Source organism: Malus domestica, chromosome 16 (genome assembly GCF_042453785.1).
Source record: "Malus domestica chromosome 16, GDT2T_hap1".
Classification (NCBI taxonomy): Eukaryota; Viridiplantae; Streptophyta; class Magnoliopsida; order Rosales; family Rosaceae; genus Malus; species Malus domestica.
In genome coordinates, this window is record NC_091676.1 from 13,117,724 (window position 1) to 13,138,227 (window position 20,504).

A 20,504-nucleotide genomic window follows, 5' to 3' on the forward strand; every position below is an offset into this window, starting at 1 on the left:
ATTCAAAGCGAGCAGTTGGGAAGGGGAAAGAAGCTCCCTTTAAGCTCATACATAACAAATGAGACTGCAATTCAACATATTTACGACAAAACAAATCAACCCATATTAGCAAATAATGTAACCTCATTGATTCATACGCAAAATGGCCTACAAAATCCAGAAAACAATAAGGGTCTACCGAAAATTGCAACAATCTTCCATAAGAACTCTAAAGCAAAGAAATGAGAGATAGAGAGAGACTTACCTGATTAGAAATAACATGAACTGATTAGCAGAAACGTCGAAGATGAAGGTTTTGTAGGGAGAGGGAGAGAGAGAGAGGTGGGGAAGAAATGGAAAAGGAGCCATGGGGTTAAAGTTTTGAAGAACGTTGGGAGGAATTGCCAGTACCGACGACAATGGCAACACTTGCGGAGAGCAAAGCCGTGTGACGACGGTGCGAGAGAGAGAGACGTGAGGAACCTGAGGGTTTTCTATTAGAACAGTTGAAATTACACAAAAGTCCTCCATAATGGGTCTTAATAGGTGGTTAACGGGTTTCGCGGGTTCACCCAAAATGACCTGTTATTTAACGGGTGATTAACGGGTTGACCCGTTAACCACCCGACCCGTTTATCACCCATCCGAATACTAATTTTAACGGGTTGGGTCGGGTCAGGTTAACGAGTCGGGTGAAAAATGCCAAGTCTATTTATAAGTAATAGACTTTTATAGATGTATCCTCAGGGGTGGAGTTAGCTAAAAGGTATATAAAAAAGAATTATTTTAAAAAAAATAACTACACGTTAATCTTGTAAGTAAAGCTTGTCTAATTATTTTGTGTTGATCGACCTTTGATATGACAAATACATATAAAAATAAACAGAAAAGGCTAACAAATTGTAAAACCTTTTGAAATAGATAAAATTCATACATAAAATAATTCAAAAACTGAAACATGCAATGAGTTGCTTTGGAAAAGAATTAAAGGTACCATTAACGTAAGTAATTATTGTCAAGGTAAAATTTAGTTATTTAGGAAATAAATGTAATAACTAGTGACGTAAATAAATAAAAAAGATACATGAGCTAATGGTGAGATGCATCTAAAATAGATAGAATGTTTTTTTTTTTGATCAAAAGATGGAAATTTATTGAATTTAAGTGCGAACAGTTACATTTGCATTTTCTCTTAAAATATTAAAAAAAAACTTCAAACCTAACTCATCTCAATCAAAACTCCCGCCATACTTAGCTATGTGTGCATCCACCAAATGAGATGCACGATTGCATGGCCAAGCGTAAAGCAAAACTTCACCGACTAGAACAAGCTTGTCATCCTCCAAATATCGTGGAGATAAAGATGAAGTGCCATATCAGCCGTGAGCTCCTTGTTAATCATTTGGATCAACCCCTTTTGAGTCCGCCATAACATCACTAGCAATAATAATCTCCATCCCTTTCCTAATCGCCTCAGCCTCCGCCATGATAACAGTACCAAAACATGGCAGCGGCGGCGGCTCAGTTTCCAAGTCGGCATGAAGCTCCAATCCACCGCCACATTGCTATCCTTATCTAAAGTCAGTTGCTTTTCACTTCACACTCTTCAATCCTTTCCTTTCTGGTCTGTTTGTTTCCTGAGAAAAACCTACAAGAAAATAAATGCAATCCCTAATTGGATTCCAGCTTGTTACAATTTGATAAGGTTAATTCTATGGAAGAAGAGAAGATGAATAGTTTTTGGAATGAAACAGGGAGAGAAGAATGAGGTTGTTCTTTTCTCTGCAAAGTCACAGAGGAATAACTGATTTCATTAATTGTCTCTTACTATTGCATACATCGTGCAAAGAGAGATATAATGCCTTTTATAAAACTGAGCTGGATCAGTACAATTTGAAATAGATCTCAGCCACACATTCAGCTAATAGCTAAGATCATCACACATGGCACTCATGGCCTTTTATACCTATATACCCTCTCACTTAGTATTTAACATAAGTGCATACACATTAACATCACAACTTATTTCTAATCAGATTTTGGACTTATACTTCAACACTCCCCTTTAAGTCCAAAGCTGATATAACTCCTAGCTTGTCCCTGAGATAGTTAAACCTGTCCTTTGGTAATGCCTTGGTGAAAATGTCTGCCACTTGTTCTTTGGTAGGACAGTAAACCAAGTCAATTATCCCTTGCTGCAAAGCATCCTTGATGAAGTGATATCTCCTGTCAATGTGTTTTGTCTTCTGGTGAAACACAGGGTTCTTGGATATTGAGATTGCAGATGTGTTATCACACTGCAGAGGGGTTGCATCAACTTGTAACTCTCCAAAATCTTCCAGAACAAATCTGAGCCATATGGCCTGAGCTGTGGCTTCAGAAGCACTGATATACTCGGCTTCTGCAGTAGAAAGAGCAACACAGTGTTGTTTCACAGAGGCCCATGAGAACACTCCACTTCCAAAAGAAAATGCATAGCCTGAGGTGCTTTTGCTGTCTTCAAGAGATCCTCCCCAGTCACTATCGCAAAAACCAACCAAGACTGTCTTCTTGCCTTTCTCATACTTCAAACCATAATCCAGTGTCCCTTTGACATATCTGAGCACTCTCTTGGCTGTTCCATAGTGCTTATTTGTAGGACAATGCATATATCTAGCTAGTAAACTAGCTGCATACATCACATCCGGCCTTGTAGCAGTAAGATACAGTAAACTGCCTACAAGCTTTCTGTATTTCTCTTCATCTGCTGCACCACTGCCATCTTCTTTACTCAACTTTTCAGTAGCCACAAGAGGTATAGAGACAGATTTACATTCTTTCAATCCAAACTTATCCAACAGGGAAGAGGCATACTTCTTTTGATGAATGAAGATGCTAGATTCTGTTTGAATTATCCCCATCCCCAGAAAATGGTGAAGAAGGCCCAAGTCTGACATCTCATACTTCTCCTTCATATCTTCTTTGAACTCATCCAGCATGTCTTGATTGTTTCCAGTATACACAATATCATCCACATATATGGAGACTATTAGTATATCCTTTTCTCCCCTTGTCTTAGTGTAGAGAGTTGCTTCACTTAAGCTTTTCTCAAACCCACACTTAGCAAAATAACTGTCAATTTCTCCATACCAGGCTCTAGGTGCCTGTTTTAACCCATAAAGAGCCTTATGCAATTTGTAGACCTTGTCCTCCCTGCCATTAACTACAAACCCCTCAGGTTGATCTACATATACTTCTTCCTGCAATTCTCCATTCAGAAAAGCAGATTTAACATCTAGTTGATATAATTTCCAGCTTCTCTGTGCAGCAAGAGCTATCAAGGTTCGGATTGTGTCCAATCTTGCAACCGGGGCAAAAGTCTCATTGTAGTCAATTCCTGGTTTCTGCACATACCCCTTGGCAACTAGTCTTGCCTTGTTCTTTTGGACTGAACCATCTAAGTTCAACTTAGTTTTGAACACCCATTTAACTCCAATCACCTGCTTATCACTTGGTCTGTCAACAAGCTCCCAAGTTCCATTCTTCTCAATCATTTGCAGTTCTTCTTCCATTGCCTTTATCCAAGCCTGATCTTGTGCAGCTTCTTCGAATTTTTCAGGTTCCACAATACAGAGATTGCACTGTGCCATAATATCATTTATGCTTCTCCATTTCACTGGAGTATGATCATAAGACTGAGGGATCTCAACAGATTCGTGAGTGCTGCTTTCTTGTTCTTCAGTATGAGAGGAGGTATAGGAACTGGAGGCACTGTCTTGAATCTCACCCAACTCATGTGAATTCTGAATGTGGGTCACAGCAACAGAATTCTCTGAATGTTTCTTCCAATTCCAGGTTATAGTTTCATCAAAGACTACATCTCTTGAAAGAATTAACTTCTTAGTGCATGGATCAAACACTCTGTATCCCTTCTCACATGTAGCATATCCAACAAACACACCTTTGACACTCTTAGCATCTAGCTTCTGTCTTATTTCAGATGGTATATGCACATAGCATACTGATCCAAACACCTTTAAATGGCCAACCCCTGGTTTTCTGCCACTGTAAGCCTCAAATGGTGTTAAATTATTGAGTGCCTTTGTAGGTGATCTGTTCAAAATGTACACAGCTGTGTGTACTGCTTCTGCCCACAGAAAGTATGGCATGCTTTTATCATGAAGCATTGCCTTAGCCATTTCTACAACCGTTCTATTCTTCCTCTCCACTACTCCATTTTGTTGTGGAGTGTAGGCCATAGATAACTGTCTTTGAATCCCTGCATCTTCACACAGTTTGTTGAATTCACAAGATGTGAATTCTCCCCCTCTGTCACTCCTCAAACATTTTATCTTAAAGTCACTTTGTAATTCCACCATGGACTTGAATTTTCTAAAACATATCAATGCATCTGACTTGTATTTCAGAAAATAAACCCACATCATTCTTGTACAGTCATCTACAAGAAGCATGAAATATTTGTTGCCCGCAAGTGAATCATTCTGCATAGGACCACACAAATCCACATGCACTAGTTCTAGAGGTTTACTTGCTCTCCATGCTTGATTCTTTGGAAACCACTCTCTATGTTGTTTCCCAAACTGACAACCTTCACAAACTTCATCCATTTCTTCTAAAACTGGGAGACCATGCACCATTTCTTTGTTTTTAAGCTGCTGAAGACCCCTAAAATGCAGATGGCCTAGTCTCTTGTGCCATATCCAAGTAGACTTAGAAATACCTGCCCTCAGTACAACCTGATCATTTGGTATCAGTGTCAAGGGGTAACACCTGTTCTTTTTCATTTCAACTTTGAGTACAAGACAATCCAATGAAGGTCCATCAAAAATACTGCACATCTTTCCCCCAAATAACAGGTAGTAACCGTGTTCATCCATCTGCCCCACACTTAACAGATTTTCCTTCAACCCAGGTAGATACATTACATCTTTGACATATTTTCTGCCTTTGCTAGTATCTATCATAAGTGTTCCAAAACCTGCCACATTCATGAGTTCCCCTGTGGGCATTTGAACCTTGCCAACCACATTTGTCTTCATGTCTATTAACAACTTAGAATCCCCTGTCATATGGTTGCTACAACCACTATCTACATACCATTCTCCATTCACTTTTGATTCAGTGATTGTGCTATTTGCATAAAACAGGTTCCCTGTCACTTCTACCTGATTAGCACTATTTGCCTTTTGCACTAATTTACCTACTGTGCACTCTCTAGCCCAGTGACCAAACTTTTCACAGTTATAGCATTTAGGTTTCCCTTTATACCTACACTCTCCAAAGTGAAACTTAGAACATACCCTGCACTGTGGTTTTGTACCTATCTGCCCCATTGACTGTGCATTATGTGCAGGACTAGCAGAAAATTTCTGCTGAAACTTAGGTTTTGAACCCCATTTCTTGCCCTTATTATTCCAATTTTTCTGGAACTGAGATGAACCAGATTGACCTTCACCCCTATTCTGCTCTTTTGAATTCACTGAGAAAGATGAGAATGCTTTCCCAGTAGTATCAACAGTATGCAGATCAAACCGTTGTTCTTGACTCTTCAAGATTGCAACTACTTCCTGCAACTCTACAGTCTCTAGACACTTTGTGTTTTCTATAACCAAACAGATAGAATCATAAGGTTTACTAAGACTAATCAGAACCTTCTGCACAAGTCTCTCATTCGACAGAGATTCACCAAATGTTCTCATTTGATTAATTAGCTCATTCAGCCGTGTAAGATAGCTAGATAAAGACTCATCATCTCTCATCCTAGCATATTCAAACTCTCTCCTAAGATTCTGCAATTTCACAGATCGTACCTGATCACCACCGTGATACTCCCCGTACAACAAATCCCATGCCATCTTAGCTGATTCGGCATTGGCGATTCGTGGGAAGATCTGATCCGAGACTGCATTTTGAATGATTCCTAGAGCCTTCGCATCCTTCATGAACACAGCAGCCATTTCTTCATCGACTGCATCGTCCGATGACCCTTCAACTTCCTTCTTCTTCTTCGAGTCAGGGGTTGTAATCCCTTTGTCAACCAGCTTCCATAACCCAAGCGATTTGAATATCGTTACCATCTTAATCCTCCAGAACTCGTAGTTCTCACCGGAGAAGATTGGGGTTCTCACCTCCGAGCTTCCAGATCCAGACATCTTGGTCCGTCTGTTGCTTTCTCGCCTCAAATGAAAACTCCGGCGACTTTCACCGAGCTTTGACTTAGCTCAGTGATTTCACAGCTTCACGCCCAGATTCAATTGATCGAAAATCGGCTCTGAGGCCATGTTACAATTTGATAAGGTTAATTCTATGGAAGAAGAGAAGATGAATAGTTTTTGGAATGAAACAGGGAGAGAAGAATGAGGTTGTTCTTTTCTCTGCAAAGTCACAGAGGAATAACTGATTTCATTAATTGTCTCTTACTATTGCATACATCGTGCAAAGAGAGATATAATGCCTTTTATAAAACTGAGCTGGATCAGTACAATTTGAAATAGATCTCAGCCACACATTCAGCTAATAGCTAAGATCATCACACATGGCACTCATGGCCTTTTATACCTATATACCCTCTCACTTAGTATTTAACATAAGTGCATACACATTAACATCACAACTTATTTCTAATCAGATTTTGGACTTATACTTCAACGCTTTGCCGTTTGAAAGGGCGATGATGGACGAGCGCTTTGGTAGTATTCAGGCGTCATCGCCGTTGCCGATTCCGGCATCAAATTCGTAGCCGAAGATGTGCGGTCCAACCGTCCAAAGACGGCATAGTAAGTAATCAAATTGTTGATAAGTGGATATTATTGTTCTTTAATCTTCAAATGTTTGCTAAGAAAATAAAAAATTCATGTTTTTTTATTGGTGTTTCACTCAAATTAGGTTTTCCACTACGGTTTCGTTGAGAATTCCGGCGAGGAAGCGGAGGCGAAATTCGAGAAAGGGAAAGAGGGTGGTGTTGTGTGTGGATGAGTCTAGCACAAGCTAATTACGCATATACTCGAAGAAATCGACTCATTTGATTGTTTAAGTTTATCATTTAAGTTGCTGTGCGTGTTCTTTGATTAAACTAATATTGTACGACCAATTCCAAGTTCGATTTTCGGCCAAAAAACTCCGAAGCTCATTTGCTTACTCGTTGTTTCATATTTCATATTTTGATGATTCTGGAATTGTTCTTGTGCAGGCTTCGCTCGGCCGGGCGTTTGCTGGATACATACATGTATGAGGTATGACTTATTACTGCTTTATTGCTTTAAATCTAGATTAGAAAGTGTAGGCATCTTTCTTGTTGCAAAATCTTCTGTTATTATCAGGGAACTAAGCGATTAGTCGACATTGCAAGAACCTTGTTTTTATTTGTGTCCTCAATCCTCGTTCCTTGGTGATTGAGTTTCTTTGTTATGCAATTTATAACTAAGAAGTTCCTAGTTGTTTCAAAATAAAATAACCAAGAAATTTTCCACATAACAGCACAATGATCCGTCCCTTTGATTGTAGTAAGTATAACAGCCCAATAACAGCACAATGATCCGTCCTTTTGATTGTGGCAAACAGCACAATGATCGTTCCCCTTGAGCTTTAAAGTGAAAACTTAATACCATTTCTGTAAGTTAACACTAGAAACTTTTATATTGTTGATGCGTGAATTTAGATCGATATATTTAGACGGCCAAATAACAGTCACACATGTAAACACAAGGATTTGAGTGTAGCCTAGCCCACACCCACCGAATTGGCTTGGGCAGCAGCTGCCTTAGTAGACCTCCAAACCTTCTCCATAAAGTCTCCGGTATGTTATGTGGTCCTTGTGGAAAGGGTTGTGTCTCCCGAAATAAGCCACCAAATAGATAAGCCATACAAAAGAACCAGCAGTGGCATAATGCTTCAGATTGGAGCAACATATCCTTCACCAGTTTTTCTCAAATTCATATGAGTTCATTACCGGCCTTAGTATTCTGAGATGTGAACAATTTTTGCTCTTTTATAGACATGATGTTGTTGTTCGCATATCCTTATGATTTAGTACTTATAAATTTATAATGTACTTATTTCCAGGCCATATGTGCAATATAAAAGCACGGTTCCACAAAGAGATATAGCAAGTAAGCAAAAGGAGTTGGACGTACAAGCTAATGCATTAATATCAAGAGGAGGAAAAGTGAGTTGCAATATTTATCTGATCTGAGGTTGCATGCTTGATATGGTTTGTTAGATCTAATACGTTACCATATTTTTCTTAGGTTTCTGCTGCCTTGTTACCATTTGAAGAAGCGTGTAAGCTGTGTGGTGATTGCCTTCCGGATTATATTGCAAAGGTTATTTTAGTGCTTAAAGTAGTCCAGTACTAACTATGAACCGCAATTATTTTATTTATTTATTTGTAAGTTAAATATTTTAAATTTATTTCTCGCCAATACAAGTTTTAACCAAATTATTATGACTGACTCATTACTTAATATAATATCTCGTTGTATTCAACGAATAAATAAAGGATCTTCGACACATCTTACAGACCATGAAAGAATACAAAGCAAATTAAGCGAGTAGGCGTTGCCCCTTCCTCTCTTAGTCCAGTCAACAAGGCATTCATCAAAGCCAAGAATGCTACATATATATGCCAAATGAAATTCCACATCACTTCCAACCTTTTAGATCAATCTTTTTCATCCGCAAGATATTTGTGGAACATATAGTTATTTTGAATATTTAGGATTAATCTAGCTCTTTTATGTACAAACAATATTATAATATTATGGGAAGGAGGAATTAAACCTATGACTTGATATACAAGAATAAATGCTCTTAATCTACAAACTCCATGCATGCAAACGCGATCGGCGATTGCAGGGGGTGACCAAGAGAAGCCAAAGCATCTTCTGTGGACTTTACCTCTCTAAAAACATTACTGAAATTCGCCTATCTTTTTGGTAAAGGTTTATTCTGTCTGTTTTGATTTTCTCCCAAGGAAACAAGAGGGAGCTGTGGAACAAAGAACACAACACAACAGTCAAGACCCAATTTTTATTGCATAATGATAACAATTTATACAAACTGTCAGAGTATTATCCAACAGTCAATCACCAAACAAACCCTTCGACTACTTTAATTAATTAGCTTTCCCTAACCCCTAACCAAACCAAACCAAAAATCAACCTGCAGAAACATACAAACGCACACAAATGAACACAGAATCAAAGTCATCACAAACACTTCCAGCACGCTGCACAAACTAGTCCAAGGACTACGTGTCCCTCACTTCAAACACATTACGGTTTTTAACAACGATGTCATACATGTGCATGGACTTGAAATTGTTGAAATCCATGGGGAGAGAGATGAGTTCGAGGGTGGATCGTTTGTGGGACTGAAGAAGGTCCGGTCGTTGTAGTATCGCTCCCAACCGAGCGTGGACAGCTTGCATTCGAGCATGGCGTAAGAGCTGATGACCTCGTCAGTTGGAGTGTGGACGAGCACCTTACGCGCCCGGGCGTTGGAGCCTTGCAAGGAATTCGCCCCGTCCACCAACCGGACGACGCCATTATTGAAAACCCAAACCCAAGACATGTTTGGTGATCAGAAGGTTAAACAACTAAGTAGGCAAAAGCTTGTAGGGAGGAGTGAGAATGTGTTGTTTGTATGAGTTTGGGATGTAGAGTATGTGTATATATAGGTAAAATGAAGTGTCGTGAGGTTAAATTTTGGAGAGATGAAATTATATATGGGCATGTCTGGATGTGGGTATAGTAGTGTAGGTTCCACTTGATTGTGGGGGAGTCTTTGTAAGGAAACCGGATCCCCTCCGGACCCAAAGGAACTGAGCTCAAGAATCAAATGATCTGGGTCATTGAAAATTGATCCAACGGCTACAATTATTATAACTTTTGGAGGACCTCCTGTTTGTAGTTGTTGGATCAAATTTTAATGGCCTGGATCATTTGATGAATAGGCTCAGTTCCTTTGGATCGGTTCCCTTTGTAAGGATTCAATAAGGATCATGGTGTTTGGGACATGCAGCCATGGACCAGTAGCAATCACCTATCTAAGCGTGGGCATTTCATATATCCGATAGGAGAATCCTTGTGTTTTATTTCTTTAATTTTTTTTCCTCCCTAAGGCTTTAACCCCACATTGGGAATCTTTGTTTTGCTTGTGGAAAAATATTAGGATGGAGACTTATTCTCGAGAAAGCTTATTAGCAAGCTATACCGATATAATAGAAAATGATCATGATTTGAACATTTTGGCTTTGTGGGCATAAATACATGGAGATAACAATATTTGTATTAAATACCAAGTTGAGCATATGTTTTAAGAACGTTGTTCCAGACGGTCTTGCCAATTTGAGTTATAATATGAATCTTGGGTGCTATTATTTTGAAAATTCATGTAAATGATTTGGAGCTCATTTATTTGATTATATGATCGAAGTCTCTAGGACTCGAACTGTTTGTAATGATTTATTGAGTTAGTTTTGGGTTATATACCACCTTATGTTGCAAACAAAAAAAAAAAAAAAACAAAAAAAAAAAAAACAACGAAACAAAACAAAACAAACCTATAACTAAATAAAAGACATGGAAGATTACCATCTTATCCTCGAGAGCTTATATTTTTTAGATTTTATAAGGCCCCTTAGGGCCCGTTTGTTTGACCGGATTAGACAGGATTGGACTGGACTAGACTGTAGTCCGTTGTTTGGTGTGCTCCAGGATTAGGTTTAATGAGCTTAGGTCGGACTCGCTCGGATTAAAAACCTCCTTACGCGTTCTTAACGGGGATCCCCAATTTCGGGCGGACTCGGAAGCCCTTCGCCGTTTTGATAGAGAGAGTCGCTGGTCCTCATCTCTGCGTCTTCCTTCATCGTCAACCTTGCCTCCCTCATCGTCGTCGTCCTGACCCTCATCTCTACGTCTTCCCTCATCTGCATCTGCTCGCCCTTATCTGCTCGAAGTTGTCAGGTAAACTTCGAAACTTCGATTTATTTCTTCGATTTGTTTGCAGATTGTGATGTTACTGACCTTTATTTGATTTTGTTGTTATGGGTTTGAGAAATTTTCATTCATAGACCCTTGCACTTGAACAAATTAGGGTTTTGATGTTCATACAACTGGGGTGAGAAAACTTGTTCCCTGCAATTCAAATTTTACGCACATACTAGTAACTTCTGCAACTCTGCCTTGGAATTATATCTTGCATAATATAACTGCTTTCATATCTGGCACAAGTGAAATACTTTATGTATGCTTGTGGAAGAAGTTGGGTGATAAGATTCCGTACGGTTTTCTCTGTGCATGTCTAAAATTCAGTCTCTATATCATAATAGAAATACATGAACTTTTTGTTCTCGTCATTGGTCGATGATGGTTTTCCCTTTCCACGGTCTGATCTCCATTCATTCACAATTGACTAGATCATTGATGGAATGCAATAATATGCAAATTCTGAATTTTCCCTCTATGAAACCTACATTAGAAGAAGCTCTTGGGAAGATAACAGAAAGATCTCTCTTCTTTATTATCATTAAGTGCCTTCACATTTGGTGTGGTTACATTTATTCCAAATTTGCCTTCTGTGAAACCTACAGTAGAAGAAACTGTTGGGAAGATCAAATAGAGACTCTCATCTTTATTATCATAAAGTGCCCATCCATTCAGTATGGTTATATTTCTCAAGGTGTTATTTGTAGGTTTCATCTTCCACAAATGAGACATTGGATGCTGTGAGGCGTGCCCAAGATTCAGTCAAGTCTGAAAACATTACGATCTCGTCTGCAAACGCTTCAAATCCTGGGATACCTCCATCCTCCTTGATGACTTTTCTGAGAAAGGTATGTAACAGTACAGTCCCTTACTCTTTTCAGTTAATTTTTAATTCTGACTTCCTTCATCTACATGATTACATCAACAAAGAGCATGTAATGTTGTAGCTGGCCTAGGGTTTGATAGCCACACCTCTCCCGTAAAAAGTAGGTGCATAATTCATTAAAAAAAATGATGAATTTGTGATTTAAAAGAGAACTTTGGTTTGATAGCAACATAAACTACTCTTGTGAAATGTCCCCTTGAATTTATCCCTAGCGCATTCATCATCCGGAGGTATTGGATGTCTCATTCCATGTGGAAGTTTTATTTTATTGAATCCACACAACCTTGAACTCAGGAAGGATTAATTTTTTTTTTTTTTTTTGGGTAGTGTTGTTCCTGGGCCGTATATTTATGCATTTTTTTCCTTTTATTTAGCTTTTTGTTCTCTTTGTAGATATTGAATGCTCAAGAAAATAGAAATCGTTTTTCATTGTTGATTTCATGGAACTCTCAATAGCTTTTTTACTCTTAACAGAACTCTTTGACCTCTGGAATTGTGTTAGAAGATTTTGATAATGTCTTCACCAACAAGTTCTACCACAGTCACCTTGATGAATTTGGGGTTTTCATATTTCAACTTTTCTTTCAAATCCGAACTCAGAAACCATGCTTGGCCATAAAATCGACAAGTTTCTTTTGCAGAAGGAACACATACTTCCATCTCTGTTATATTAGCATAAATCTGTGTGGTTTTTCGTTTTTATGTTCTTGGTTCACGAATCTTTACTAGTTTCGCTTTTTTATTTTATTAAATTTCATGTAGGGTTGGATTTTTGTGAATTGTTTGGATGAGAATTTATGTGAGTTGAAGAAATTTTTGTTATGCACTCTTTATATGAGATTCTGAGAAACTTAGGTGTTAGTCTGAAGGCATATATAAGGAGATCTGTATTACCAGGCATGTTTGACATTAAAATCCTGACCTATTTTATAGGGCTTATGGAGTTTGGATTACAGTGGAAACTCTGGAATATCTTCATTCAGCTTTTAGAGAAACTTTTGCAAGAATTTTCGTCTTTGGTCTCATTTTATTTGTTTGTTTGATTCTCTGGAAGAGGCGTAAAGATTTCTTCTGATAACAAGGAGAGATGACTAGTGAAAGGATTGTCTTTACTGGTGCATGGGCCAAGAATTAGACATTTTTAGTTGGCATAAAATTTACTCTACTTTTGTGCCACTGGGAAGTATATGAAAGTGGGAGCAATTGCATACAAGTCGAGTAATAACGTGCACCCAATGAATTTCCATAGTTGTTCTTATAAGCAGCTAATCTGAAAATTTCGTGTCCTTTCATACTTTGGACTTTCTATATGGTAGGAGGGTTAACTAGCATGCATCCTGAATGCATTTGTATTCATATACCTACCTCCCGCCCACCCCTCCTTTTAAAGTGAATAAAAAACACTCACAACTCTGTTCATTCATAGGAAAATACTACTTGTTAACTATGATGGCTTTATAATTAAGCCTTACGACCATGGCTTTACAACTAAGCCTTGCTATATTTCACGTGACAAGTGATGAAAGAATCTGGTTTGTGGTTATGTTCGAAGTCGTATCATCTGTTTGGTTTTGTTTCTGCATTTTTTGATTTCCTTTTACCTTCCTCGGACCACCTTGTTTGAATGGCATTGGAGATAGGCAGGAAGCAATTCCATATGTCCTGTCAATGCCCAACCATGATATTACAATGTGAATGTTTTGTACCGTGTGGGGTTGATGCTGAACTGCAATATTCTGTGGTTGTTGGTTGCAGAGAAGATGAGCATAAACGGAAGTGGCCAGTGCTCAGAACCCAAGGGAAAACAAGTAGCAAACGACTGAAAACCCTCAAGTCTAGAAGAAGGTATAATTCCTAAACCCATAGATCAATTTTCGACATGGATCTATTGAATGTAGTCCTTGGATGTGTGAAAGTTTGCGTTGCATCTCTGTGAATATGACTTCTGTGATATTATAGAAAAACCAAACTGTTTAGGCAATATAAAAAAGGACCCACCATTTTGTAAAACTTCATGGCTGTTTGATATTTGATCGTATGAATTTAACTTTAGAAATACACTTCTGTAATTAGGTGGTAAAGATCCCCAATTCCAGTGTCCTACATGTTTAATTGGATGACAATATCTTCAAAGGAGTGTACTACAAGTTTGAACTATGTTTAATTGGATGACAATAGCTTCTTTTCCTGTTGAATGCTATGTTTCCGATGAATAGTTTGAACTACAAGTTTTTTTCCTAGATAGCAATTTCAATAAAGGAGGTGGTCTTCTTGTGGTTTTTATCACACAAACTGATTGTTCATAGTGAAGTCTATATGCACTATGATTGCTACCTTAAGATTGTAATTTAATGTACCATTTCCATAGTTGATGTTGTGAAGTTGACAAAGGATTGGCGTATTTATGATGTTGTTGTGTTGACAGTACAAGAACATGTTTACTTGATAAGGGATGTCATTCAAATAGAAAGAATAACATGGTTCTCTTTTTCTCTAAGTATTGTCTCTGACATTTCATGAAATGAACTAGAGGCATTAGGTAGGATTTTGTAAATTATGGAGATCTACTTTGGAATGCTATACTATAGTTAACTGGCATTTTGTAAATTATGGAGATCTTCTTTCTCTCCAGATTTAGTCCAAGAGCCAGTTACCCTCGGGACCATACCATGGTCACTTCTATGTCTGCTGCTGCCCACTGGTTGTTGTTACACTGAGTCGTATTCGACTCATTTGCTTGGACCCCTGCTGAGTTGTTATTCTGTGTTGCACGAGTTGAAAATTGTGGGAAGGTGAAGAAGTCAGCCAAAGGCTGTTGCTTGCTCCTCTTGTTGCTGTTCATGGACTGAAAAATCTGCTCTAGCTCCTTCACAAAGTTTATGGCACCCCCAACAATTGATGCTTGGTCCCCCTGTAACAAATATTTATAACAATATTAATTTGGTCCAATCCCAAAAAAAAATTCCGTTTAAAAGAACATATGGGTAGAAATCCATGTGAGTTTTTTGGGTTAATCCCAAAAACATTTCAATCTAAAGAAAATGGAGATGCAAGGGACTTCTAGTTGTACTGCCTCCTTTAATAGTGGTTAAGCCAGTTTACCCTCGAAGTTCTGTGTTTGTGCATCTCCCTCCCGTAATATGACTTTTGTAAAATAAAAACAAAAATAAAAACATATGTAGCTCGATGAAATTTTTTGGCCCTTTTTGTACCTCTTGATTTGTTTCTTGTTTTCTTGTTTAAACTTGGAATACTTGTAGAGCCTGCTCTGTGTTCTAAGAGAATTGAGATTGTTTTTGTAACTAGACAAAATATTGGAGGGAAAATAAGTGGTAAAACCGTTTTATACACCAAGCCCAAATTTCATTTGAATTAGGATATGTATTTATCTTTTCATTTATATTAGCAGGTACTAAAAACAAAACAATTGTTCTCTATTTTTAAGATTCATAATATACTTGGTAAAAATATGCTCCAATTAACCCAGATCATGAGATTTGTAGCATTATTCTATTACACAATGGCAAAAATTTTAGGGTGTTGGGCACAGGTTTTTGAGCTATTAAAATAGAACAATAATGTAGTTCTAGTCTAAGCAAACACAAATCTGGTGAACAGTACTGTTTTCATTATCCTGCTTCTTAGTCCAACACTGCACCAAACGCTTCACTAAGTTAGTCCAACTTAGTCTAGTCTAAGCTAGTCCAGCTTAGTCCCTGCAGCTAGTCCAGTCCGAGACAGTCCGGTGCAACAAACGCACCCTTATAGTCCATAGTTGATTTTGAGGGTTTAGGGTTTTAGAAGTTGCATAATTTTGTGTTTAGGATTTAGAATGTTCTTAGGAGGACCTTAGGGCTTGGGGTGTATGTCTCAGGTTTTGGATGGAGCCCAAAATCTGAGAACTAGACTCTACGCCCTAAGAGATTAATAGTCAATTTTTTTTCCGCTTATGCATGCATATGTCCGAACTCATTGGAAAGGTTAATGGCTATGGCCTTATGATGGTAGGGTTGGACAGTATTGTCAATTACACTAGCAAATTTAGTTTGACTTTTCAACTAGTACGTAAACTGAAAATACGGGTTTCTAGCTTAAAATTCTTATGAATTTTGTATTTAAACTAAAACCTCCTTATTTTGTACGGGGATCGGCTAAACGCGATTGGATGTTGATGGGTTTTGAGGGAGAGTTCACGCATGGTGTTATATTCGCTTGGCTATGTAAGCTACCTCATATACCTTTAAGTGGAATATTTTGAATCTAGGTATCAATTCACTTTGTGACACTTATATTCCATTTTCAACGATATTGAATGATTTGATGCTTTCTTGTCAGACTTGTATAACCACCTGATTGGTAATTTGTATTATTGCATATTGATCGATCAATTTATAGTCTAACAAGATAAACATCTAACTAATGTCATTATAGACAATACAATAAGAGTATGTTTTATAGTTGAACTGAATTGTCACATCCATATACATGAAGGGTCTGATTTTATATACGTATTTGAAGAATCATCTCAAATAGAATAATCGAGGGAAGTGTCTCTCGGTTTCAATATATTGGAGTTGGATGACCATGGATTAAAACTGCTTTATGAGGAAGAATTTGAGATGCTCAAGGCATTGTGTCTTCCAAATATGTGAATGGTCGTGGCAAAGATATGAGCTGTGAGGATGGGACCAAATGAAAAGGATTCTAAATTCTAGTTGTTGGAGAGAGGTGATAGAGATTTTTACCACCCCAAACTTATATCACACATTGTTCTCAAGGTGTGAAAAATAGAAAAAAAGTAAAAATAAACTAAAACATCAAAATAAAAATAAACAACCACCTTATACTACAAAAAAAGTAGTCATTACCGACGAAGAAGCACATATTTTATGGTCGCAAAAGTGCATTTCCGACGAAACTTGAGCATTTCTGTCGTAAAAAACACATTTTGCGACCATAAAATATGGGTCGTCGGAAACATGCCATGAACCAAATTTTTATTACCAACTCACATAATGCCCTCAGAAAAAGGCTCAAGTTTCGTTCGAAATGCACTTTTGTTTTGTGGAAGAATTGGCTCCAGTTGTATTAACGACGAGTAAAGTTCTTATCAGAAATAGAATGGTTATTTATGAAGGTTTACTCATGTTGACGAAATTGATTTAGTATTTTCGAGGGAAAAAAAGTCCTCTCGGTAATGTTTTAATATTTTTGAGGGAAAAAAAAGTCTTCTTGGTAATGCTTTTATATTTTTGAGGGTGATTAGTTGTTGTTGGAAGTAATCATATTTTTTCCAACAAATTTTTTTCAACAAACACTTGGAGTTTATTTTATACTTCCATTAACTAGTGCAATATTTTTAATTGAAGATCGAATTCGTTCATCGTACTCTTATAAGGTTGAGGAGTGTATTTGTAAAAAATCATCAAAATTGGAGTTAAAATAACCGTTAAATCGTGAGTTTTCGTTTATAACTGTCGAAAGGTTTCGTCCCATTACCTAATATCTGAATGTCCGTTTTTTGTGATTTTTTACGTATGTGATCTTAGAGCATTTATAAACAAGTTTGACGGTTCGATCGTTGAAACTAGTTTTGTAGAATATGTATTCCTTCAAAACGATAGATTCAACAAACACTTGGAGTTTATTTTATACTTCCATTAAGTAGGTATCCACTTATGCAAATATTTTAAATTGAAGATCGAATTCATTCATCGTACTCTTATAGGGTTGAGGAGTGTATTTGTAAAAAATCATCAAAATCGGAGTTAAAATAACCGTTAAATCGTGAGTTTTTTTTTATAACCATTGAAAGGTTTCGTCATGTTACCTAATATCCAAATGTTTTTTGCAATTTTTTACGTATGCGATCTTGGAGCATATACAAACGAGTTTGATGGTTAGATCGTTGAAACTAATTTTGTAGAATGTTTATTCCTTCAAAACGATAGATTCAACAAACATTTTGAGTTTATTTTATACTTTCATTAAGTAGAACATAATATTTTGTGGTATCCACTAGTGCAAATATTTTAAATTGAAGATCAAATTCATTCATTGTACTCTTATAGGGTCGAGCTTGATATTACGAGCGATTATATATATATATATATATTTGTTTTATTTTTTATTTTTTATTTTTTACATTCTACAACAATAGTTAAATTTTAATCTATGGTTTATGAGATTATAGTAACAAATTTCGAAATTGACCTCTTCACAAAAGTTGTTGAGGTTGATATTACGAGCGTTTGTATACTTTTTTTGTACTTCTACATTAATTAAAAAACTATTAAAATCTTAACTACAATAATAGCTATAAGATTTAATCTTATAAGTATGAGATTAAATCCTTATCGCTGTTCTAAAAATCCCCGCCTAGCGCCGCCTAGGCGTTAGACGGCTGGTCACCGTCCCGATTAATGCCTAGGCGTTTGAAAATTAAGAAAGGGCACCTAGACCTGCTAAGGCGTCCGCCTAGACCGCCTAGGCACCCGCCTAGCTTGCCCAAACCTACCTAGGTCGCGACTCACTTAAACAGAAAATAGATAACTTTCATTTTGCATTTTATTTTTTTCAATAAATTGTAAGATAATTGTTGCATACTTAAATGAACACACATTATATCATTGTTCCACATGTTTTCATTATGTTCCAACACTTCATAATATATATGTTACTCTATTTTGTAGTTTATGATGAAATTATATATATTTAAAGTATATGCAGACACTTATTTACATGAAATATAATATATTTACTTAAATCCACCTAGTCCGCCTAGGCCCCGCCTAGCCGCCCGACTAGCGCCTAGCGTCTTTTAGAACCTTGATCCTTACCGTTGAATTTAATCTAGCAATTAAATCATAAAAGTGTTTTTGGCGAGCTGCCAAAATTTTGGCGAGTTGCCAAAATTTTGGCATGGCGCCCAAAAACTAAATCGTATTTCCAAAGAGAACGCCATTTAGCGCTCTCTCCTCATTTTCATTTCTCTCTCACAACTTCTTTGCCTTTCCTTTTTCAGAAACAAAACCCTAGCCTCCATCCTTCATTTCTCAAACTCTCTCGTAGCTTCTCTCTCTCCATCGCTTTGTCGCAATCCATGGTCTCCTTTCCATGTCGCTTGCTGTCCACCACCGAAAATTCAAGAACCCAAGAGATCCATTCCAACAAAACTAAAATCCACACCTAATCCTCATCTCCTAGACTCACGAGACCACCGTTTTTCGGCCAATGTTCTAAGGTTGAATATGTTTCATATTTTTATCATTTTTCTTTATAAATTTGGATTTGAATTTGCAGGTACTTGCCTCTAATACCCATCCACCTGCACATCCGCACTCCACCACCTATAATTTGGGTAAACTTTAGTTCAAACTCTTCTAGATTGATATGTATTTGTCTCTTCAAAACTGCCATCAAAAGCTTTGTTTTTGGAGCAAATTTCCCCAATTTCATTGAAAACCTTATAAATTCAGCCTTGGTTTCGCCCTTTTTTTCACCTTCGCTGCTCACTCCATTGATTCGTCTGTCTATTGCCCAGCAAGCCCTGGTAAGGGTTTTTAGGAAGGCGGCATTGGACAACGCACATGAAACAGAAAAAGGTAATAATGGCGAAGATGGCTCGGTGTGTTGTAGGTTGTTCTGGTGGCGAGCAGCCAGGTTAGGTGTGTGCTTGGGAGAGAGGGCAATATTGTGGAGAAGATTAGGCAGGGGAATGGAGCCCACTTTAGGATTTTGCCCATAGACCAGATTCCGCCATGTGCATCCCCTACGGATGAGTTGATTCAAATAAATAATGCTTTTTTTTTTTTATTTAGTTGCTTTCGTTTACTTGCATTGGAGATGATAGAAATGTTGGTACTTTGTAATTGTGTGCTTTTTAGGTAGCTTATTTCAAAGTTATTGGTTTAGTATCTTTATATGCAGAAATGAATTTCTTTGAGTGATTAGACTCATCATGTCTGCATAATGACTTGGTGTGATGTGTAAGTCCCACCGAAGTTCTTCTGAATACAATGATGTACTAGGTATTCGTGCTTAGACCTAAATGTCAGCGAGTGCTCTTTATATCTTATTAAAAATATGCATAAATGAGGAAGACCACATTATGAATTTTCGCTAAAACTACAAAGACATGATTTCCATTACTAGACGTTTTCATCCAGGCAAAGATGGTAGGACTTTAACTCAAAACTTGCCCAAGGGCATAGAAAAGGGTTAATAAATACAAATAGGACAATGATTGTTAACACTACGAGGGAAGCATGCTTCACCTACTGTGGGGATGCAAATAACATGTTTTGGTTTTGTTGTGCTAATGCATTACTCATGGCTATATTCCTGTTTGTTTGATATACATTTAACAGAAGACTTTTCAGTTGTGAAGAAAGCACTTTTGTCTGTTTCAGGTTGTCTTCAGCATAACCCTAAGGTAGATGTAGCTAACTCTGGTGCTACCAAAATTTTAGGGGGATCGAGTCACAGAACTGGTATACCTGCGCAAGTTGACCCTATTGCTCATTGGGGCTTTGGGCTTGGATTTAATGCATCAGATTATCACTCAAGGAATTATTCTTCTAATCTCGAGCCTGAAAATATTGGAAGCGGTAACATGATGGCTATGGAAGAAGATGTGGTATTCAAGTTGCTAT

At 37.5% G+C, this 20,504-nt stretch overlaps 2 long non-coding RNA genes and 1 pseudogene across 2 annotated transcripts; 2 read left to right on the forward strand and 1 right to left on the reverse strand.

Moving 5' to 3' along the window:
• Positions 1 to 1,348: 1,348 nt before the first annotated feature.
• LOC108171283 (uncharacterized) lies at positions 1,349 to 8,416 on the forward strand. The gene is made up of 5 exons (XR_011577544.1): positions 1,349 to 1,559; positions 6,646 to 6,755; positions 6,865 to 7,211; positions 8,041 to 8,143; positions 8,226 to 8,416. It is a non-coding gene; the product is annotated as an uncharacterized lncRNA (long non-coding RNA).
• Positions 8,417 to 8,988: 572 nt separating this feature from the next.
• On the reverse strand, positions 8,989 to 9,625 carry LOC103416785 (flowering-promoting factor 1-like protein 1; annotated as a pseudogene).
• A 1,082-nt stretch (positions 9,626 to 10,707) lies between these two features.
• LOC108169728 (uncharacterized) lies at positions 10,708 to 15,042 on the forward strand. Its single transcript, XR_003768594.2, has 4 exons — positions 10,708 to 10,943; positions 11,672 to 11,812; positions 13,606 to 13,695; positions 14,483 to 15,042. It is a non-coding gene; the product is annotated as an uncharacterized lncRNA (long non-coding RNA).
• The last annotated feature ends 5,462 nt before the right edge of the window (positions 15,043 to 20,504 follow it).